The sequence below is a fragment of the Delphinus delphis genome, chromosome 9 (genome assembly GCF_949987515.2).
Source record: "Delphinus delphis chromosome 9, mDelDel1.2, whole genome shotgun sequence".
In the NCBI taxonomy this organism is placed as follows: domain Eukaryota; kingdom Metazoa; phylum Chordata; class Mammalia; order Artiodactyla; family Delphinidae; genus Delphinus; species Delphinus delphis.
This window is the reverse complement of record NC_082691.1, coordinates 61,631,815-61,655,348: the sequence shown is the minus strand read 5'-3', so window position 1 is coordinate 61,655,348 and position 23,534 is coordinate 61,631,815. Positions and strand designations below refer to the sequence as shown.

The 23,534-nt window shown below is 45.5% G+C and overlaps 1 protein-coding gene across 6 annotated transcripts in view; it reads left to right on the top strand.

The window, feature by feature from the left end:
- The window catches only part of NOD1 (nucleotide binding oligomerization domain containing 1), a 92,890-nt gene continuing 69,356 nt past the window's right edge, over nt 1-23,534 (top strand). For 2 of the 6 annotated variants that reach the window (XM_060020675.2, XM_060020670.2), the window contains exon 1: nt 1-486. The gene's annotated coding sequence lies outside the window, so the exon portion shown is untranslated. Of the gene's footprint in view, nt 487-6,033; nt 6,130-9,316; nt 10,544-23,534 lie in introns of those variants that run through there. The other 4 variants (XM_060020671.1, XM_060020674.1, XM_060020673.1 and 1 more) reach the window with 4 other exon arrangements.

Below are 23,534 nucleotides of genomic sequence, written 5' to 3'. Positions count from 1 at the left end.
GTCTAGTTCGCGATGTGTCACCCCTGGGCGAGCTCTCAGGCCTGCCCGCTCGGCCTGAGCGGTGGCGTGGCTGCTCTGCTGGGGCAGGGACCGCCCCTCTCGGCTGCCCCGGGCTACTTTCTGCGCGCCGCCTCTCCCGGCTTCCCCCGCCCGGTCCGGGCGAGCGGCCACCCCGCCGACCCCGACTCGCTTGCCCGGGCCCGGCCTCGCCTTCCCCGCGCAGGCCGCAGAGGCTCGGGGCGCGGCCACAGGGGCGCGGCCTTCGCTGCGGTCGGGCCAGTTCCCGTTCCCAGCCGGTGCCGCGGCTGCTCCCTCCCCGGTCCTGGTGAAGCTGCGGGCGCCGCGCGCTCCCGGCCCGGCGTTCCCCAGTCTCGGCGTTCCCCAGTCTCAGCGTTCCCGCTCGCGCCCTCCCGGCGCATCAGGCTCTCGCTCCCTGCGAGGTCTGCTGCTCCCTGCTGCTGCGAGGTCTGCATACCTAGCGACCAAGTAAGTCCCAGCGACGGGGGTGGGTCGCGCGGGGCACAAGTTTTCTGGGGTCCTGGGCGCTGCGAGGGAGGAGGAGCAGGGAGGCGTCGTCCTGCGAGCGGACGGGATTCAAAGCTGCTCTAGAAGAGCCCCGGGTGGAGCAAGGCGGGGAAACCCGGGAGTTTGTGGCATGCCACGAAAGTTCGGGGGGATGAACTTCAGTGTTAGGGGAATCGTTTATCCCACGGTGGTCCGGGCAGAGTTTCTCAATCCTGTCTGTATCTTAGAATCACCTGGGGCGTTTGTAAAATTCAGATGCCCAGGCTGGATCTATCAGAATCCCTGGGGGTGGGACCCAGGCCTCTGTATCCCCAGCTGATTCCACTGTGCGTTCAGCGTTGAGCAACAATGACCAAAGTGTGGCTGCCAAGAGAAGGTGGAAAGGCCGGCAGGGGCCTTGATGGAGTACAGCCTGCAGATGGATCCGGCTGCTCCCAGTGTCTTGCGTGACCCTGGGGAGGGGGCAGTGGACTTCCCTCCAGCTTCCTGAAATGCAAAGAAGGGAAATGAGACAAGGCTTGGCAGGGTGGCCTGAACAGTGTGTTCAGAACAGATATGCAGCCTCAGATATGCATAGAGTCTTATGGCATATTGTGAAAAACAGAAGGATTGCCAGATCACGATGCCCCTTTAGTTCTGCTTTCTGGGAAATGCCTCCGTTGTTGGCCTTTAAAATTAAGTTGCGGGAAGCCAGTAAACCCATGGCCTTAACTACTGGGTTTTCTGCTTTAAGGATGAAGCCAGCTGTGCTTGCCACAGGGTCGGGTTTGTCGCTCCTAAAAGCCGCCTATCTGAGATTTCCCACATCCAGGGAATAGTAACTCTAGCTTGGATATTAGGAGTGCACAGGATTTATCCTGTTCTCACCCTGGGGACAGATAGCTCTAATCTCAGCAAGTGGGGCCACTGGACGAGACACAGACTTTTACTGCAGATAAGAAAGGTGGATTTAAAACAAATGACAGCCTAGGAGAAGAGAGGGCTTCCAAAGGGTCTAAGAAGAGTAGATTGTGTTTTTGTGTAATGAAGAAATTCAAGTTCAAGTTTGGAGCCCATCAAACCTGTGCCCCGATTCAGATTCTGTCACTTCTGTGATGCGTGACCATGGGCGTGTTATATGTGATCTCTCTGAACCCCTGTTTTCTTTCTCGTAAAATGGGGATCTAAAGAGCTCTGTCGTGAGGTTACATGAGATAGGGTGTATCAAACGCCTGGCACGGCGGGTGGCACGTGGTGGCTGCTCCATCAGTGGCAGTTACTAGCCACTGCGGTGGTGATCTGTGTTCAGCAGTTGTTTATTTAGTACAGCCACGGTGAGGGAGAGTGGCCAGTAGTTGCTCCATTCCCCTGTTCTTCTCCTGCCCTGCTCGGGGGAGGGCTCTGTAGCTCCTTCCCCCTTGGGCACCGTGTACTTTGCAGTCTGGAATTTCAGGCCACCACCCTTTCCCCCAACAGGGCTTATTGATGGCTCTGGAATACAGTTTTACTCCATGCGATAGGAATGAATTTCTTGGCAAAAGAAAGTGGTCCTTAATCTTGAGACTTCCTCCACCCCACTGCCCCATATATCAAAAAATGGGCTCCCCCAAAGCTGGGCTGTTTACAGGGCCTCAGAATTGACATGGGCACACACAGATGACTTTCCTTTTGGCAGCATCCTCAGGCCGTGCCCCGGTTGTACCTGTTTTGCTACTGACCCTTGGCCTAGGGGCAGTGAATCCTTCCTAGATGATCAAGAAGTCAGGAATTTGGAGAAGGGAGGACCCACATCCTACAATTGTCAGGGGGTATCCCATATCCCAGCTTGGTCCCACTCTGTGTGTCACTGATGATCACTTTGATAGTAACAGCAGCACTGTTTATTTTAGATTAGACATTAGAAATACTATAAACAGTGGTGCAATGTAGGTATAAAGATCAAGTGGTTTTTCTTTTTGCGGTACGCGGGCCTCTCATTGTTGTGGCCTCTCCTGTTGCGGAGCACAGGCTCTGGACGCCGAGGCTCAGCGGCCATGGCTTACGGGCCCAGCCGCTCCGAGGCATGTGGGATCTTCCCGGACCGGGGAACGAACCCGTGTACCCTGCATCGGCAGGCGGACTCTCAACCACTGTGCCACCAGGGAAGCCCTCAAGTGTTTTTTTACAGTGCTATCGCTAACTTGCCTAATGAGAATATCAAATTCTTGTCTCTCTTTATCCAAAGAAAAGAGTTCAATGTTTACTCGATATTTAAGACATAAACCTAGGATTTGAGGTTTATATTACCAGTTCCTTCTATGATTCTTCTTTTTTGGGGGTTTGAGGCAAGGTGAAATTTAAAAAGGTAAAGTTTATACTTGTGCTGAATTTTTGTCAGGCAGAAGCTGTAGGTATTTTGCAGGTTTCTGGAAGTCCTGTTTCCTTTTATCTTCCGGGCAAAGTCAGTTGAGTTTTACACAAAGGGCTTCCTTTCATCCATCTATAGGGTCCAAAGTTGTTTTGAGGGAAACTCTTTGGTGCATCAGACACTCAGTGACAGCAAGTGTTTTTTTCCAAACTTGACTCTTGTAGTAAGAGGAGACTAATCATTGCCATTTCAATTCATTGATGGTTTTTACTCAGTGCTAGAAAGTTTGTCAAAGCAAGACATTCTGGCTTGCATTCTTATTTATGTATTTTATCTAGAAACTGCCACAGACCAAACTGTGGGCAGAGATTTTGGTGCAGAGTTGACCAAGACAAGCTCATCACCATCCCTCCTCCCCTTCACCATCCTTCCACCCTCTGGAGCTGAGCCAGTGAGGCCTGGGATGCTTTTAGTCTAAGGGGATCTTACCTTGACCCTCAGAAGGGGCACAGTGCCTCTATAGAACTGTAACCAAAAGTGGGGTCCGACTGCTTGCCATTCAAAAGCCATTGAAGAGGCCAGGTTGGTGGAAAGGAAAGTTTGCTTCGTTTTGGATGCCGGCAACCGGGGGAGAGGGCGGACGCCTGTCCAAAGGCCAACTCCCCCTGTGACAATCAGGGGGCAAGAGCTTTTATAGACGGGGGTAGGGGGCTACATGCAGAAACTGTGCAGTCAGCTCTGACAGTCATCTTGAAATTGGTCACGTGGTGGTCTGACCAGTGTCATTTTGGTTGTTTTAGGTACAGTTAGTCTTCAGTTGCAGGGTCGGTTTGTTTTCATTTCTTTGAGGCCAGTTCACAGACTTGTGGCAGCTTATGTCATGGCTACAGTAAGATCACCATGTAGTTAACTTCTTTCACCAGGTGGGCGTTTCAGTATCTACAAGACAGCTCACAGGAGATGGCTCAGAATATTATCTACAGCCCTTGAGGAGGAACTAAAGGTCCTTAACCATGCTTAATGACTAAACTACTATTATTTAGTTTTATTGGACTGTTTTCCTTTGTTTCTGCATTTTCTCGCTTCTCTGATCAAACTAATTCTTTAGATGAAGTTTTTCCACAGGCAAAAGGCAGGCAGAGGACGTGGTAGGGAAGGACCATAGGGTCCTGCTCCGTTTCGGAACCAGCAAGGCAATTTTGTGTTCTATTATACTTCATTAAAATCATTTAGAGTACTCTAGTAAGCTGTCACTTTGGTATTTTTTTGCTGAGTAGTCATTTTTCTTTAAAGAAAACTATAGTTTTCTATGGAACTGATGAATAGGTCAACATGAGGGTCCAGGTAATTTGCAAAGCACCAGATCAGCACCAGGTTTTGGTAGGTTAATTTCTTAATTAATTAATTAATTTTAATTTTTGGCTGTGTTGGGTCTTCGTTGCTGCGCACGGGCTTTCTCTACTTGCGGCGAGTAGGGGCCACTCTTTGTTGCGGTGCGCAGGCTTCTCATTGCAGTGGCTTCTCTTGTTGCAGAGCACGGGCTCTAGGCGCGCGGGCTTCAGTAGTTGTGGCCCTCGGGTTCAGTAGTTGTGTCTCACGGGCTCTAGAGCGCAGGCTCAGTAGTTGTGGCGCACGGGCTTAGTTGCTCCACGGCATGTGGGATCTTCCTGGGCCAGGGCTCGAACCCTTGTCCCCTGCATTGGCAGGCGGATTCTTAACCACTGCGCCACCAGGGAAGCCCCTCATGTTTTATTAAAATATTAACCTGGGCCTACCAGGTGGTACAGTGGTTAAGAATCCACCTGCCAATGCAGGGGACAAGGGTTCAAGCCCTGGCCCAGGAAGATCCCACATGCCGTGGAGCAACTAAGCCCGTGCGCCACAACTACTGAGCCTGCGCTCTAGAGCCCGTGAGACACAACTACTGAGCCTGCGCTGTAGAGCCTGCACGCCACAACTACTGAAGCCTGCGCACGTAGAGCCCATGCTCCGCAACAAGGAGTAGCCCCTGCTCCTCGCAGCTAGAGAAAGCCCGTGCGCAGCAACGAAGAGCCAACGCATCCAAAAAAAAAAAAAAGCCAAAAACCATGAGAAGTCACCACTACTATATCTTGGTATCAGGGTGTTGATACTGACTCTTCTCTGTGTCATTCCCACAATACAGGTTAGGGACAGAAAAGAGTTGGGAGGATGGAATGACTGGGTAGATATTTTCAGAGTCGCACTTAGCTGGGTAGGGCAGTCACATATTGCTAAGGAAAACCCCTCCATGGTAGCAGAGCTGGGACCGATGATGATTTACGTGGGAAAATATTTGTGTTGTTCTAATTCCCAAAAGATGCAAGTCTAGTGACTAAGAACTTCCCGTGCTTCATTTTAACACATTCCCCAGTTGCTATCTATGACCCCAAACCAAACCTTCTAGAAGGAAAGGAACTGGGTGGAAAGCTAGGCTTTTCTTTGGGGATATCCTAACTCCTTGTGATTCAGGACAGCAGGCCCCTTCATGGAGAGGGCCATCCCTGGACTCCACTTAACAAGGCCAGTGTTTTCCATTTAATATGAATTCAGGCATGTTGATGATTTCAAGTGGAGTTACTAGATCTATAACAAATATTAGGCAGGACTTAAATGGAGGAGACCATGGACTTTGGTGTCAGAGCTGGGATCAAGCCCCTGCTTTGTTCCTTAACTAACTGTGTGACTTCAGCCAAGATAGTTAACCTCTCCAACCCTGTGTCCTCGTCTGTATGAAATAGTTTTAGTCATTCTTGCCTTACAGAGTGGTTTTGAGTATTTGATGAGATTGTTGCTGTGAAGTGCTCGGCATACCACCTGGCTTTCAGGAAATGGTAATTACGATGATTGGGTTCAAGTGCTGGTCTTGCCATCTCCTAGTTGTGTGGCTTTGAATAAGCTACTTAACCCTCATGAGCCTCAGTTTTTCTATCTGCAAAAAGGGAATAACTATCAATGCGGAAGGTTTGGCTTGAGGCTTTGATGAAATGAAATAAAGATGCGTCTGATAGCAAACACTTACATAGATTTACAATGTACAACACTGGTCAAAGGGCTTTAGTTTTTTTTTGTTGTTTTGGCTTTTTAGCTCACTTCATCTTCCCAACAACCCTATACTGTAGTTATCGTTTCTCCTGTTTTACAGATAAGACAGTTGAGGCTCAATGAGATTAAATAACCAGCCCAAAGTCAACAGATTGTTAGTGCGGCACCCAGGATTTGAAGCAGAAATCCAGGTTCTAACCACTGAACGGGACTCAGTGAGTGTCCCTCCCTCTCTGCCCACCTCCCCACCCCTATGCTTGCCTCCTGGAATTGACCCACAGATGTGCTTGTGCTCTTCATAGAGCTGTCCTTCTGGATACAAGGCCCTTCCAAAGAACCGCCTGCCTCTGCCTGTTTATGGAATGAACACGGGAACACCCGCACACCGATTTATAACATTTAAACCTCAACCATTGCTTACACTGGGTGACCTAATATCCACTCGGGGTGGTGGTGGTGATACTGGTGTTGACCGACTTTATTAGAGTGGATTATGATGTTTATTTTTGGATAAATGTCATCTCAGTGCACTGAGATTGTTAGCTTGGGTGTGATAAAACACAGGCAGACATTCTGTGTTTCTAAACATATTCTAAAGCATTCACCCAGACAGGTGTGCTGGGTATTTGAGAAAACAGAAACCAGGCCTGGAATTTCCCAGGATGGGACTCGGGTAGACATGACAGTATTTAAATACACCCCATTGAAAATGCAATGACCTGTTCCAAGTACACTACCTTTTTAAGAAAATCCATACTCATCTCCCTTCTTCTTTACACCCCAGTAGGTTTTATGTCTTTTGGAGCTCTGGCAATCTTCCAAGAGGCCTGTGGAACTCAGAGCCCAGAAGAGGGAATTCTCCATTGAGTGAATTGTGGGTGCTTTAGCATTTCTGATAATGAGCTGGTAATTGTTTTCCTGGCTTTCCCATGGGTATGAAGTGCTCTGCTTGCTCCCCAGCCTGGTGCTGCAAGCTGTCAGAGAGCTATTTGTAGCTCCTGGTTCCTCCTGGCTCTTTGGAGCTTTAGTTCTTCAACACACTGATTGAACAAATATTATCAGAGACCTCGCTGGTGCCAGGAATCTCCCAAGTTTTGGGGATACAGCAACGAATGAATCCAGGGGCTCAGTGCCTGGCCAAATGGAATTTGCTGGCTACTGGAAGAGGAAGGGGCGGTACACACAAATACATAGTTATAAATGGGTTAAGTGCTGTGAGTGAAAATAACAGTATGTATGTCATGAGACAGATTATCAGAGCTGTGCTAGGATTAGGGGAGTCTGGGATCTGCTCCTCCAAGAATGAGCCTTTTCAACTAGTTGCTGGGGATGAGGAGGGGTTAGAGCATGCCAGATTCGGGGAACAGCATGGTTGAAGGCTCAGAGGTGGAAAGAACAGGGTGTATTGAGGAAGTTACAGTGAGGAAGGCCAAGCAGAGCCTCCTGGGCTGGGAAGGATTTGGACATTTATTGTAAAGGACAGTGGGAGGCCTTGAGGAGTTCCCACCGCTGCCTTTTCTCGATGTTAGTGATCTACAAGAAAAAGATAATTAACAACCCCTACTTGTTAAGCTTTATAAACCTTGACTTAATGTGAGACAATTATGGAGGCAGAAATTATGGTTTTCAATTTCTAAGGAAGGAACCGAAGCTCAGCAGAGAAAAGATGGCAGAACCGGGACGCAGAGCCTGGTCTGCTTTGCCCACCGCACCAGCTCCGCGGTTTTTGGGAGTGGATGTGTGTAAGTGCGTGCGGGCCGGCCAGGCGCCAGCATCCTTCAGCAGGAGCCTCGGTGGATGCAGCACGTGGGTGGAGGCCGGTCCTTCCTGGCTCCTTGGAAGCAGGAACACAAGGGCCCAAAGAGCAGAGGCAGGCTGGCTGCGTGGGTGTCAGAGTCTGCGGATAAAAATTCTGGGAATCCCCTGGCCAAGGGAAAGGGCTTTGGACAGTTTTTCATGCTTGTCTGTTTTTCTCTGGCTTTAGCCCCAAAGCCCTGAAAGAGGTGCTTTCCTCACTTTGTTCATCTACTAGGGAATTTGCATCCACTTAAAATACCAGGGTGTTTAGAAAAAAAAATTCTTTGTTTGGAGCTTTCGGATCACAGAAAAAGCCTCTTGCTGTGGGACGCCTGCATTACCCCCTTTCTGCTCACTCCTGTGAAGCTGTCGTGAGGTCACAGAGTGAGAGGCCTGGCAGGTCACGTGTATCTTGGCTGTCGGGGAGGGCCTGCTCCCCAGGGTGTGCCGCCTCTGGGAAGAACTTGGCATCTTCTCAGTCTCCCGGTGGCCCTCGGGAGTCCCCTCCTACACATCCCAGGTACCACCTGGCCGAGCTCCAGGTAGATTTGTGTCCCAGACAATAAAAGTCTCCTGTTAAGCATTTGGCCAGCGATCAGCTGAGTGTTTATTCGTTTGAGGCCAGGTTTCAATTCAAGCCTCTGAGGTGACTGAAGTATTTTGTTCTTGTAAATTGCCTTTCATTTGAGAAGCTCCAGACACTTTCTGTGTCCGTCCTCAATGCCATCTCCAGACGTCCTCTGGCTTCCGAACCTGCCCCTTCCGTAGAACTTTCTTCTGCGGAAGCACTTAAACTCTTAAATAGAGTTCCAGGTCAGGGTTTCCGATTCAAGGCTCTGTTGTCTTCTGTTGGCTTTTTTTATTAAGGTATTTTTATTCACTGGGCCCTCAGAGATGAATACCGAGCAGGGTGTCTTTGGAACTTTGTTTTTCAAAGCCTGGGTAACACCAGGAAAATGTCAAACAGCAATTGTATATCAGCCCCATAAGGCACAATGGAGGGCATTGTCACAAAACAATAGGTGATTATGTACCAAGAGAATGTATAGACTATGCTCTGGAAATTGAGAGCTGGGCTTTGGTTAAACTTTTCAAGGCAGCTGCTAACAGAAAAGTCTTAGAACAATAGAAAATATTGGTGCCTGCAAATCCGAATTTATCTACTAACGAACTCGGCCAGTGACGCTCCCTGTGTGAGCCCGTGAATTCTGGAAATCCACATATTCGTTCAATGAGCATTAACGAAACTCCCGTTATAAGCAGTGTGCTGTGCTAGAGTCATTCATTCAACATTTTTTAATCTAGCATCCTCTCTGTGCTGGGGATACGGGGACTAACCAGATGGACACCATCCCTCACAGGCAAATGCCGGGCCTCAAAGATGAACCAGACAGAAGCTCCAGCCTGCACCGCCCTCTCCTTCCTCATGATAAATGCTTGCAGTGTGACCGTGTTGGGCTAAGTGTCATCTAAGTAGTAAAGTTAACTACCACATCCTGTGAGAGCGGTGGGGATAAAGTACCATGGGAATTCCCAGTGGGGAGAGAGGGACTGAGGGGAGGAACATGGTGAGGCGGGGCCCCTGCCCATCTGACAGGCGCCAGGCCCTGCTGTGGGGATGGGGTGAGACTCTCGGCTGCTGAGGGGGCCACCCTAACCAGAAGGAAATAAAAGAGCATTTGCCTCAGTGCCAAGAGACCTGGGACCTAGCTCCGGTTGATCCAGACAAGTCTTGGCCTTGCCTAGGGCCTCAGTTTCCTCATCTCTAAAATGCGCGTGTTGGACCGTACTCTTTTCCACTCCAGAAGTCTGTGGTTCCAGCAGAGAAGGGAGGGGCTGGCTCTGCGCACACTCTGAATGGGGTTTCTTGACCAGAGGAGATACTGGGCTCTGAGGATGTGGAGTCAAACATTTGAGTTCCCAGAAGGCCTGAAAGGTTATCTGCATTCCATCAGCCTCCACCCCACCCCCCCACCCCCAAGTGCTCACATCTTCTGTCTGCATTCCTGCGCTTGTAGTAGGCAAGGTGGCAGAGTCTGTATCTGGAGTTCAAACTGTGGTGCTTTCGCAAGAGAAAAAAAGGAGATGGAGAGATGGGAGAGAGAGGAGATAGTGAGAGGACAGACTGTCTTTTCGATCTGCTTTGAAATTCTGAGGGATTATGTGCTTTCAGATACTTGAAGTAAATGAATATTAATGGAACTTAAAAGCTTCACATGACTGTAGCCTCATTCGTCTGCTAAATTTTTTCTAGAGGGGGCTGTTAGTAGTTTTCTGGTGTGGCAGAAAACAGGACTGGGCTTGTTTTCCAGGTTAAGAAATTGAAACCAAAACACGAAAAATGAATAACCACCCCCCTCCCCAAACCCCAAACCTGAGAGAGACAGGGCTCCATGAAGACCCATTAAAGAATGGCAACTTGAGTTTGTCTAGTTTCTGAAGCCTGGAAGCAGAACTGAGCTCGTGTTTTGTGGCTTACGCAGCAGGGAAAGTAGGACCCTGTTTGAGTTGACCCACTGTGTGTGATCTCTGTGCAGTTCTATCAGTATTGTATAAAAATGTGCTTGGTCTTAGCTTCCTGTTCAATTGCTGATGGGAGGTGTTGGCCCACCCACCTCATTGTTGGGCAACTTGAAGCAGGGTGGAGGCTTCCTGTCCACATGATCGATGTCAGCAAATGCGGTATAATTGTCTTCCTCACTGTAAGACTGGGCTGACACTGTAAGACTTCGCCAAAATGAACCTTATTCCAGAGAGAAGTCACTTGCTCGAGGAGCGTCCAGATGTGTTCGACGCTGTATGTGTTCAGGTTACGCAGGGGTTTATGATCAGGTTGGCAGAGCCTATCTTTTTTAAATTTTTTTTAAATTTTTTTTGCGGTACGCGGGCCTCTCACGTTGCAGAGCACAGGTTCCGGACGCGCAGGCTCAGAGGCCATGGCTTACGTGCCCAGCCACTCCGCGGCATATGGGATCTTCCCGGACCGGGGCACGAACCCGTGTCCCCTGCATCAGCAGGCGGACTCTCAACCACTGCGCCACCAGGGAAGCCCCTGGCAGAGCTTATTTTTGTTGGCATTTTGCAATCTGAGGAATGTCATCCCTGAGGTAGGCAGGGAGGGATGGCTTTATTTTACATTATCTTAAATCTGAATTCAGTAAGTAAATAGCAATGATCAATTCCTGTTGTCCAGGACTGCGGTAGATAGAATGTTTTTAGAAGTCCATATCGTGCATGGCAGATGTGGCTCTGCCAGAGATGGTATTTGCTGGATAGACTTTAGCCATAGGATGTGGTTTTAGCAGAAGGGAAGGGAGAATCTAAAGTGGTTTCCTTGGTAACAGTAGCCACTTAGGTGGGGAGGAGATATTGGGTGGAAAGTGCGAGGTACCTCTGGCATCATCCATCACTCGGGGTCAGAATGTTACACAGAAGGCAGTTGAGCCCATATTATTTTAAAGTGTTCAGAAGCTTGCGTTACATGAAAGGAAATACAAGACAAAGGAAATGAAGAGACCTTTGGTAATTATGGAGCATTTTTTTAATGTGGTATTGCCTAAGCTCCTAAGGTTTAAAAAAAATCTACTTGAAAGTCAGTTCTGTTGACTCTTCTGCTCCATTCTGTTTTTGTAGGGCTTGATTTTTCACCTTATTTCGAACCAGGTTTAGTGGCAATACCATGAGTTGACAGACTCCTACTAAACTGAAGACATCCATCAGCTTGATTATGATATTTCACCAAAGCAGGAGGAGTGTTCCGTGTATTGAGAGGCGCACAGAAGGAGTCATACCATTCCATCAGGGTCTGTTTGATTTTAATGGATTGTCGTTTAGTTTAATGGGGACTGAGCGTTTTTTCCTAGGAGGGTGAGCTGAAACTCAAAGTTCCCTAACAGATGGTGATTGCGGAGAAGGTTGCATTGAGCTGCCTCAAGGTTTCCTAAGATGCCCTGATGAATAAAAAGGCTTATGTAAAGTTTAAGTAACTTTGAGTATATATTCTTCTTATAAAAAATTAAAACATTATGAATAAAAGTACTATACCAATCCTGGTGCCCTTCCTTCCCTGTCTGGAAGTAATCTCTCTTCTCATAAAGTATGTCTTCTTCCAGATATTTTTCTTTGCATCTATGTTCATAGATGTATACTTGTAGAAAATGTATACAGTTTCGCGTGTCTGTAGGGAGACAATATGGGCAAATTATATGTGTTGTTATGCTCTTTCCAAAACTTGTATTTTTCAAATGACAATATGTCTTGAAGATCTTTCTGTCGGTACATGGAGCTCCACCACATTCTTTTTCATCGCTGATCCTGTCTCTTTAGCTTCTATGGTTCCTACTGGATGATTCTGACAGAAGTGGTGGTGGTGGACTGGGCTGAGGTTCTGATGTGGGACAAGAAGCTGGGTGGAGTGAGGTGACGGGGACCTGGGACCACAACAAGCAGACTTGGCCACCTCAGTACAAATGGTGAGAATGTGTGGCTTACCCTTGTGCCTTTTTTCCCCCCTTTAAATAAATTAGCATTTTCTTGTATAGATTACTTCTAAGTCTGAGGTAGGTAGGAAATGAGGCTTCATTTTAACTTAACTCTTAATTCTAAAGTCGGTTTTACAGTATCTGGAAAAAAAAAGATGGTAGTGACTTTATCTTTACAGTGAGTAGTCCTTTCATGTCGTGGGTCTCTGTCCTGTAGAAACTGCTGTCGTGTGAGGGCAGTGAGGGGCTGTGGCAAGCGTTCCAGCCCTCCTGCTCTGCCTTCCACCAGCCGCCTGGCGTTTGACAGCTCAGTTCACCCCTCTGGGTCTCAGTTTCTTAATGTGCTAAATACTTTTCTTGTCCACTGTTATAGTAGCCGTCGGGCTAGGCTAGGTTGTGCTGCAGTAACAGATAATTCCAAAAATCTCAGCAGCTCAAACAACAAAGGTTTGTTTCTTGTTCACACTCTATGCCCATCACAAGCTCGCAAGGGGCTCTCCTTACTGTCATTACCTGTGGGCCAGGTGGATGCAGCAGCTACCAGCTAGAATGTTGCCGGTTGGTCCTAGTGCCAGAGGAAAAGGAGAGTCGCACGCTGACAAGTGACGCACCAATGCTGAGTAACTCGTTCTGCTGCTGCTCACATGTCATGAGTCAAAGCAGATAACATCAGTAACATGTAATCCTACCTGGTACCTGGGAGGAGGATCCAAGCTATGCGATGAGCAGCATGCTTTTCTCATGGTGTTGTTTGTCAAGAAAGGGTTAGGAAAGTCTGTGAAAACTGTCCTGTGGTCAGGAAAGTCATATCCCAGAAGCTAATCCTTTCTGTATGTATAGGATCATCAACCTTTTCCTGTGACCTCCAAGGTTCCAGAGAACAGCATCATGTATGGGGATCACATTTTCAGAAACGACCAGAGCTGGGGTGGGGAACAGTCAGGAAGGGATCAGAGGCTGATGGCCCTGAGCCAGATTCCGTAGCACCTGGACACCAGCAAGGCCGGCCTTGATTCTGCTTATGTTTGTACTTGTTTCCAGCCTGTGTGAAGAAAAAGTCGGCGGCAGAAATACTTGTAGAATGGCCTGAGTACTTGGAGCTCATTGTTTAAAGAACTCTGGGTTGTCTGTCTCCGTTAGCATCTTCCACACTGTTAAAGAATGTTTTAAGGACCAAGGCTGAGATCTGTTAGGAATCTTATCTGCTGGTATTGCAATACCAGTTTGCAGAAAGCTGTGTCGTTTATTTTGAAGCATATATATATGTGACTGATGACTCCCAGCAGTTGGGTGTGTAAGAAAAGAATGAAATCACGAGGCCAGTGTGGATGTTGGGAAATGAGTTTCTTGAGGTTTCTGTACTCCATGTAGCCTCCACACCCCCTTCAGTTGGGATGGAGGCCAGATTGTCTGCTCGACCTGGGAGTCAGCATTCACATCCACACTGTGGGCAGGATAAGCTCTGCACTTGGGCTCTGCCGGATGAATTTGCACAGAACAAAGCTGCTGCTGAATGGACGTGTTTGCCAGTAACTTCAGGGAACATTGAGGTGATTTCTCTTTGGGGTTTATTCTTTTTTTTTTAAACATCTTTACTGGGGTATAATTGCTTTACAATGGTGTGTTAGTTTCTGCTTTATAACAAAGTGAATCAGTTATACATATACATATGTTCCCATATCTCTTCCCTCTTGCGTCTCCCTTCCTCCCACCCTCCCTATTCCTCCCCTCCAGGCGGTCACAAAGCACGGAACCGATATCCCTGTGCCATGCGGCTGCTTCCCACTAGCTATCTACCTTATGTTTGGTAGTGTATATATATCCATGCCGCTCTCTAGCTTTGTCACAGCTCACCCTTCCCCCTCCCCATATCCTCAAGTCCGTTCTCCAGTAGGTCTGTGTCTTTATTCCTGTCTTACCCCTAGGTTCTTCATGACATTTTTTTCCCCTTAATTTCCATATATATGTGTTAGCATACGGTATTTGTCCTTCTCCTTCTGACTTACTTCACTCTGTATGACAGACTCTAGGTCTATCCACCTCATTACAAATAGCTCAATTTCGTTTCTTTTTATGGCTGAGTAATATTCCATTGTATACATGTGCCACATCTTCTTTATCCACTCATCCAATGATGGTCACTCAGGTTGTTTCCATCTCTGGGCTATTGTAAATAGAGCTGCAATGAACATTTTGGTACATGACTCTTTGAATTTTGGTTTTCTCAGGGTATATGCCCAGTAGTGGGATTGCTGGGTCATATGGTAGTTCTATTTGTAGTTTTTTAAGGAACCTCCATACTGTTCTAGTGGCTGAACCAATTCACATTCCCACCAGCAGTGCAAGAGTGTTCCCTTTTCTCCACACCCTCTCCAGCATTTATTGTTTCTAGATTTTTTGATGATGGCCATTCTGACTGGTGTGAGATGATATCTCATTGTAGTTTTGATTTGCATTTCTCTAATGATTAATGATGTTGAGCATTCTTTCATGTGTTTGTTGGCAGTCTGTATATCTTCTTTGGAGAAATGTCTATTTAGGTCTTCTGCCCATTTTTGGATTGGGTTGTTTGTTTTTTTGTTATTGAGCTGCATGAGCTGCTTGTAAATTTTGGAGATTAATCCTTTGTCAGTTGCTTCATTTGCAAATATTTTCTCCCATTCTGAGGGTTGTCTTTTGGTCTTGTTTATGGTTTCCTTTGCTGTGCAAAAGCTTTGAAGTTTCATTAGGTCCCATTTGTTTATTTTTGTTTTTATTTCCATTTCTCTGGGAGGTGGGTCAGAAAGGATCTTGCTGTGATTTATGTCATAGTGTTCTGCCTATGTTTTCCTCTAAGAGTTTGATAGTTTCTGGCCTTACATTTAGGTCTTTAATCCATTTTGAGCTTATTTTTGTGTATGGTGTTAGGGAGTGATCTAATCTCATACTTTTATATGTAGCTGTCCAGTTTTCCCAGCACCACTTATTGAAGAGGCTGTCCTTTCTCCACTGTACATTCCAGCCACCTTTATCAAAGATAAGGCGTCCATATGTGCGTGGGTTTATTTCCGGGCTTTCTATCCTGTTCCATTGATCTATATTTCTGTTTCTGTGCCAGTACCATACTGTCTTGATTACTGTAGCTTTGAAGTATAGTCTGAAGTCAGGGAGCCTGATTCCTCCAGCTCCGTTTTTCATTCTCAAGATTGCTTTGGCTATTCGGGGTCTTTTGTGTTTCCATACAAATTGTGAAATTTTTTGTTCTAGTTCTGTGAAAAATGCCAGTGGTAGTTTGATAGGGATTGCATTGAATCTGTAGATTGCTTTGGGTAGTAGAGTCATTTTCACAACGTTGATTCTTCCAATCCAAGAACATGGTATATCTCTCCATCTATTTGTATCATCTTTAATTTCTTTCATCAGTGTCTTATAATTTTCTGCATACAGGTCTCTTGTCTCCTTAGGTAGGTTTATTCCTAGATATTTTATTCTTTTTGTTGCAATGGTAAATGGGAGTGTTTTCTTGATTTCACTTTCAGATTTTTCATCATTAGTGTATAGGAACGCAAGAGATTTCTGTGCATTAATTTTGTATCCTGCTACTTTACCAAATTCATTGATTAGCTCTAGTAGTTTTCTGGTAGCATCTTTAGGATTCTCTATGTATAGTATCATGTCATCTGCAAACAGTGACAGCTTTACTTCTTTTCCGATTTGGATTCCTTTTATTTCCTTTTCTTCTCTGATTTCTGTGGCTATAACTTCCAAAACTATGTTGAAGAAGAGTGGTGAGGGTGGGCAACCTTGTCTTGTTCCTGATCTTAGTGGAAATGCTTTCAGTTTTTCACCATTGAGGACGATGTTGGCTGTGGGCTTGTCATATATGGCCTTTATTATGTTGAGGAAAGTTCCCTCTATGCCTACTTTCTGCAGGGTTTTTTATCATAAATGGGTGTTGAATTTTGTCGAAAGCTTTCTCTGCATCTATTGAGATGATCATATGGTTTTTCTCCTTCAATTTGTTAATATGGTTTATCACATTGATAGATTTGCATATATTGAAGAATCCTTGCATTCCTGGAATAAACCCCACTTGATCATGGTGTATGATCCTTTTAATGTGCTGTTGGATTCTGTTTGCTAGTATTTTGTTGAGGATTTTTGCATCTATGTTCATCAGTGATATTGGCCTGTAGTTTTCTTTCTTTGTGACATCCTTGTCTGGTTTTGGTATCAAGGTGATGGTGGCCTCGTAGAAGGAGTTTGGGAGTGTTCCTCCCTCTGCTATATTTCGGAAGAGTTTGAGAAGGATAGGTGTTAGCTCTTCTCTAAATGTTTGATAGAATTCGCCTGTGAAGCCATCTGGTCCTGGGCTTTTGTTTGTTGGAAGATTTTTAATCACAGTTTCATTTTCAGTGCTTGTGATTGGTGTGTTCATCTTTTCTATTTCTTCCTGATTCAGTCTTGGCAGGTTGTGCATTTCTAAGAATTTGTCCATTTCTTCCATGTTGTCCATTTTATTGGCATAGAGTTGCTGGTAGTAATCTCTCATGATCTTTTTTATTTCTGCAGTGTCAGTTGTTACTTCTCCTTTTTCATTTCTAATTCTATTGATTTGAGTCTTCTCCCTTTTTTTCTTGATGAGTCTGGCTAGTGGTTTATCTATTTTGTTTATGTTCTCAAAGAACCAGCTTTTAGTTTTATTGATCTTTGCTATTGTTTCCTTCATCTCTTTTTCATTTCTGATCTGATTTTTATGATTTCTTTCCTTCTGCTAGCTTTGGGGTTTTTTTGTTCTTTCTCTAATTGCTTGAGGTGCAAGGTTAGGTTGTTTATTCGAGATGTTTCCTGCTTCTTAAGGTGGGCTTGTATTGCTATAAACTTCCCCCTTAGAACTGCTTTTGCTGCATCCCATAGGTTTTGGGTCGTTGTGTCTCCATTGTCATTTGTTTCTAGGTATCTTTTTATTTCCTCTCTGATTTCTTCAGTGATCACTTCGTTATTAAGTAGTGTATTGTTTAGCCTCCATGTGTTTGTATTGTTTACAGATATTTTCCTGTAATTGATATTTAGTGTCATGGCGTTGTGGTTGGAAAAAATACTTGATACAATTTCAATTTTCTTAAATTTGCCAAAGTTATATCTGTGACCCAAGATATGATCTATACTGGAGAATGTTCCATGAGCACTTGAGAAAAATGTGTATTCTGTTGTTTCTGGATGGAGTGTCCTATAAATATCAATTAAGTCCATCTTGTTTAATGTATCATTTAAAGCTTGTGTTTCCTTATTTATTTTCATTTTGGATGATCTGTCCATGGGTGAAAGTGGGGTGTTAATGTCCCCTACTATGAATGTGTTACTGTCGATTTCCCCTTTTATGGCTGTTAGTATTTGCCTTATGTATTGAGGTGCTCCTATGTTGGGTGCATAAATATTTACAATTGTTATATCTTCTTCTTGGATCAATCCCTTGATCATTATGTAGTGTCCTTCTTTGTCTCTTCTAATAGTCTTTATTTTAAAGTCTATTTTGTCTGATATGAGAATTGCTACTCCAGCTTTCTTTTGGTTTCCATTTGCATGGAGTATCTTTTTCCATCCCCTTACTTTCAGTCTGTATGTGTCTCTAGGTCTGAAGTGGGTCTCTTATAGACAGCATATATAAGGGTCTTGTTTTTGTATCCATTCAGCCAATCTGTGTCTTTTGGTGGGAGCATTTAGTCCATTTACATTTAAGGTAATTATTGATATGTATTTTCCTATTCCCATTTTCTAAATTGTTTTGGGTTCATTATTATAGGTCTTTTCCTTCTCTTGTGTTTCTTGTCTAGAGAAGTTCCTTTAGCATTTGTTGTAAAGCTGGTTTGGTGGTGCTCAACTCTCTCAGCTTTTGCTTGTCTGTAAAGGTTTTAATTTCTCCATCAAATCTGAATGAGATCCTTGCTGGGTAGAGTAATCTTGGTTGTAGGTTTTTCTCCTTCATCTCTTTAAATATGTCATGCCAGTCCCTTCTGGCTTGTTGGGTTTCTGCTGAGAGATCAGCTGTTAACCTTATGGGGATTCCCTTGTGTGTTATTTGTTGTTTTTCCCTTGCTGCTTTTAATATGTTTTCTTTGTATTTAATTTTTGACAGTTTGATTAATATGTGTCTTGGTGTATTTCTCCTTGGATTTATCCTGTATGGGACTCTCTGTGCTTCCTGGACTTGATTAACTGTTTCCTTTCCCATATTAGGGAAGTTTTCAACTATAATCTCTTCAAATATTTTCTCAGTCCCTTTCTTTTTCTCTTCTTCTTCTGGAACCCCTGTAATTCGAATGTTGGTGCGTTGAATGTTGTCCCAGAGGTCTCTGAGACTGTCCTCAGTTCTTTTCATTCTTTTTTCTTTATTCTGCTCTGCAGTAGTTATTTCCACTATTTTATCTTCCAGGTCACTTATCCGTTCTTCTGCCTCAGTTATTCTGCTATTGATCCCATCTGGAGTACTTTTAATTTCATTTATTGTGTTGTTCATCGTTGCTTGTTTCATCTTTATTTCTTTTAGGTCCTTGTTAACTGTTTCTTGCATTTTGTCCATTCTATTTCCAAGATTTGGATCACCCTTACTATCATTATTCTGAATTCTTTTTTAGGTAGACTGCCTATTTCCTCTTCATTTGTTAGGTCTGGTGCATTTTTATCTTGCTCCTCATCTGCTGTGTGTTTTTCTGTCTTCTCATTTTGCTTATCTTACTGTGTTTGGGGTCTCCTTTTTGCAGGCTGCAGGTTCGTAGTTCCCGCTGTTTTTGATGTTTGTCTCCAGTGGCTAAGGTTGGTTCAGTGGGTTGTGTAGGCTTCCTGGTGGAGGGGACTAGTGCCTGTGTTGTGGTCGATAAGGCTGGATCTTGTCTCTCTAGTGGGCAGGTTCACATCTGGTGGTGTGTTTTGGGGTGTCTGTGGCCTTATTATGATTTTAGGCAGCCTCTCTGCTAATGGGTGGGGTTGTGTTCCTGTTTTGCTAGTTGTTTGGCATAGGTTGTCCAGCACTGTAGCTTGCTAGTCGTTGAGTGAAGTTGGGTGCTGGTGTTAAGATGGAGATCTCTGGGAGATTTTCACCTTTTGATATTATGTGGAGCTGGGAGGTCTCTTGTTGACCAGTGTCCTGAAGTTGGCTTTCCCACCTCAGAGGCAGAGCCCTGACTCCTGGCTGGAGCACCAAGAGCCTTTCATCCACACGGCTCAGAATAAAAGGGAGAAAAAGTAGAGAGAATTTGTAGAAGTATGAAGAAAGAAAGAAAGAAAGGAGGGAAGGAAGGAAGAAAGAAAGAAGCAAAGAAGGAAAGAAGGCAAGAAGGAAAGAAAGGGAAAGAGGGAGGGAGGAAGGAAGGAAGGAGGGAAGGAAGGAAAAAATACAGAAAGAAAGAAGATACAGTAAATAAAATAAAGTATAATAAAGCTATTGAATTAAAAAATATTTAGGAAAAAAAGGGATAGAACCTTAGGACAAATGTTGGAAGCAAAGCTATACAGACAAAATCTTACACAGAAGCATACACATACACCCTCACAAAAAGAGGTAAAGGGGAAAAAATCATAAATCTTGCTCTCAGAGACCACCTCCTCAATTTGGGATGATTCGTTGTCTAAAGGCGGGAAGGAAGGAAAGAAAGAAAGAACGAAGGTAAAGTATAATAAAGTTATTAAAATTAAATATTAAGAAAAAAAATTTTTTAAAACACCATGGACGGATAGAACCCTAGGACAAATGGTGGAAGCAAAGCTATACAGACAAGATCTCACACAGAAGCATACACATACACATTCACAAAACGAGGAAAAGGGGAAAAAATAATAGATCTTGCTCTCGAAGCCCACCTCCTCAATTTGGGATGACTCGTTGTCTATTCAGGTATTCCACAGATGCAGGGTACATCAAGTTGATTGTGGAGCTTTAATCCGCTGCACCCGAGGCTGCTGGGAGAGATTTCCCTTTCTCTTCTTTGTTCTCACAGCTTACAGGGGCTCAGCTTTGGATTTGGCCCTGCCTCTGCGTGTAGGTCGCTGGAGGGTGTCTGTTTTTTGCTCAGACAGGATGGGGTTAAAGGAGCCGCTGATTCGGGGGCCCTGATGCACTCAGGCCGGGGGGGAGGGAGGGGCACTGCGTGCGGGGCGAGCCTGCGGCGGCAGAGGCCGGCGTGACGTTGCACCAGCCTGAGGCTCGCCGTGCGTTCCCCCGGGGAAGTTGTCCCTGGATCCCGGGAACCTGGCAGTGGCGGGCTGCACAGGCTCCCCGGAAGGGGGGTGTGGACAGTGACCTGTGCTCGCACACAGGCCCCTTGGTGGCGGCAGCAGCAGCCTTAGCGTCTCCCGCCCGCCCCTGAGGTCCGCGCTTTTAGCCGCGACTCGCGCCCATCTCTGTAGTTCCTTTAAGCAGCGCTCTTAAAACCCTCTCCTCGCGCACCAGGAAACATAGAGGGAAGAAAAAGTTTCTTGCCTCTTTGGCAGGTGCAGACTTTTTCCCGGACTCCCTCCCGGCTAGCCGTGGTGCACTAACCCCCTGCAGGCTGTGTTCAAGCCGCCAACCCCAGTCCTCTCCTGGCGCTCCGACCGAAGCCCGAGCCTGAGCTCGCAGCCCCGCCCGCCCCGGTGGGTGAGCAGACAAGCTTCTCGGGCTGGTGAGTGCCGGTTGGCACCGATCCTCTGTGCGGGAATCTTTCCGCTTTGCTCTCCGCACTCCTGTTGCTGTGCACTCCCCCGCGACTCCGAAGCTCCCCCCTCCGCCTCCCGCAGTCTCCGCCCGCGAAGGGGCTTCCTAGTGTGTGGAAACTTTTCCTCCTTCACAGCTCCCTCCCACTGGTGCAGGTCCCGTCCCTATCCTTTTTTCTCTGTTTATTCTTTTTTCTTTTGCCCTACCCAGGTACGTGGGGAGTTTCTTGCCTTTTGGGAGGTCTGAGGTCTTCTGCCAGCCTTCAGTACGTGTTCTGTAGGAGTTGTTCCACGTGTAGATGTATTTCTGGTGTATCTGTGGGGAGGAAGGTGATCTCCGCGTCTTACTCTTCCGCCATCTTCCTGAATAGCCCCTCTGGGGTTTATTCTAATGATGCATGGGATGGGATGGCACACCTGGGTGGCTGTGGAGACCATGACACTGAGCAGTGGGCAGTCTTTAGCCCTTAGCTTGCGTGCTGCATGTTATCAGGGCTCGGCATCTCTCTGGGTGTCCTGGATCCAAACTCTAAGAGATTGAGGCTCTCGCCGCTTCTGTCACCTTTTACTACAGAGGCTCCAGCGGGACCAAGGAAGCCTTTGGGAGAGCTACAGACAGCCTTGGCTCTCTGTGGTCATTTCTCAGTCACTCTTGTAGTCCCTTGTTCTGTGTCCATCCGCCCGGCTGCGTTGTAACCTCTGTGGGTGTTGGGAGCTGCTTACCCTCCGTGTGCCTCAGTTTCCTCATTGTAAATGGGTAGTAACAATGACCTCTGCCAGAGAACAGAGAAGATTATGCAAGGTGATAATTACTGAGTATTCACTGTATGCCAGCCCTGGTCTAGGCACTTCGTGACCATGGACTCAACCCTACAGCAACACTTGGAGGTAGGGACTGTCAGAGACTTGGAGGAAACTGAGGCACAGAGAGGATAGCTGACTCGCTGATGAGCAGTGGAGTCACGTCTGAACTCAGCCCACTGGCTCCAGAGACCACTTTGAATCCTTATGTTATCCGGCCTCCCGCAATGAGTGGCAAGTGTTAGGTCAACACTGGGCCCCTAGAGAAGTGCTCACTCAGTTTTAGCAATGACTGTCAGGGCTCTGCTGGGGCTCCGAGCAGCACAGGCTTGATACTGGGTTTCCAGGGAAGGATGCCCGAAGCTGTGGATCCCAGAGTCTGCCCAGCATCCTGACCCCTGCCTACCCACTGAAGCCCTTCCTCAGGCCTGTCCGTGATGGATAGCATGCCATTGTGTGCCTGGTAGCTGGTGGAGGCTGCAGAGCGTGGTGTGCAGATTTGCCCTGGCAGTTCAGGCAGGCAGGGCCCAGCCAAGAAAGGGGCTACCATTTGGCATCAATTTTGATCCTCTGTTTGACGCATGGAGTTTCTCAGGAACGAGGCTTTAAAGCAGCAAAAAGTGGCAGGTGTTTCTTACTCTATAAAATAAAAACCAGGGAAAGCAAAGCATCTGTCAGAAACCAGCTTCTGCAGCTCAAAAGAGGGCCTTGGCGGTTACAAAGAAACATGAGATAATGGTAGAGGTACACCACATACATATAGTGTGATGGCAAACGTGCAAAAAAGATCAGTATAGGTGTAACTGAACGTAGAGAAAAGCAGAAAGGGAAAATACTCCAAAATGTTAACAGTGGGTGATGGGTGAGTTTTGTTTATCTGAACTTTTTTTTTTTGCATTTCCAAATTTTCCACAGTGAGCAGGTGGAAATGCACAATATAAATAATATGACTTAAGTTTTTGTTTTCCTTTTCTAATATATGCATATAAGGCTATATATTTCTGTGACTTTTTAAATTGTATCCCACCAATTTTGTATGTTGTAATTTCATTATTATGCAATTCAAAATATTTCCTAATTTCCACTTTTATTTCTTCTTTGACTTGTGGTTTGGGGATTTTTCTAGGTATTTTAAATTTTTTATTTCTAGCTTTATTCCACTGTGGTCAGAGAACATTTTCTGAGTGATTTCAGTTCTTTAAAATTTGTTAAGAACTTGCTTTGTGGCCCAGTGTATTGGTCAACTTTACAGACACTCCACATGCACTCTAAATGCTGGGCATTCTGTTGCTGTTGGCTGCAGTGTTCTATAGATGTCAGTCGAGACATTTTGTTCATATTCTCCATATTCTTTCATTTTTTGGTCTATTTCAGTCATTCTGAGAAATAAAGTCCCTCACTGTTTGAAAATCCTCACTGACTGTGGGTTTGTATATTCCTCCTTATTACGTTTGTCAATCTTTGCTTTATATATTTTGAAAATAAGTTACTACGTGCATACAAACTAACGTTTCTATAACAACCTTTAAAAGTAATTATTTTATCATTATGAAATGTTCCTTTACCTCTACTAACATATCTTTCCTTAGATTCTACTTTAATTTTAATATAGCTCTACCAGCTCTCTTTTGGTTAGTTTATACCTAGTATATCATTTCCCACTTGGGGGAATGAGTAAATGAATGAATGAAGTAAAGTGACAGGGTTTAATTAAGGTGTATCTTTTAAAGCAGCATATAGTTTTTTTCTCAAGTCTGCCAACCTATGTTGTATAATTGGTATATTTAGTCCATTTATATTTAATTGAATTACTAACATATTTGGATTTATATATGTTGTCTAGTTTTTATTTGTCTCACCACTTTTGCATTCTT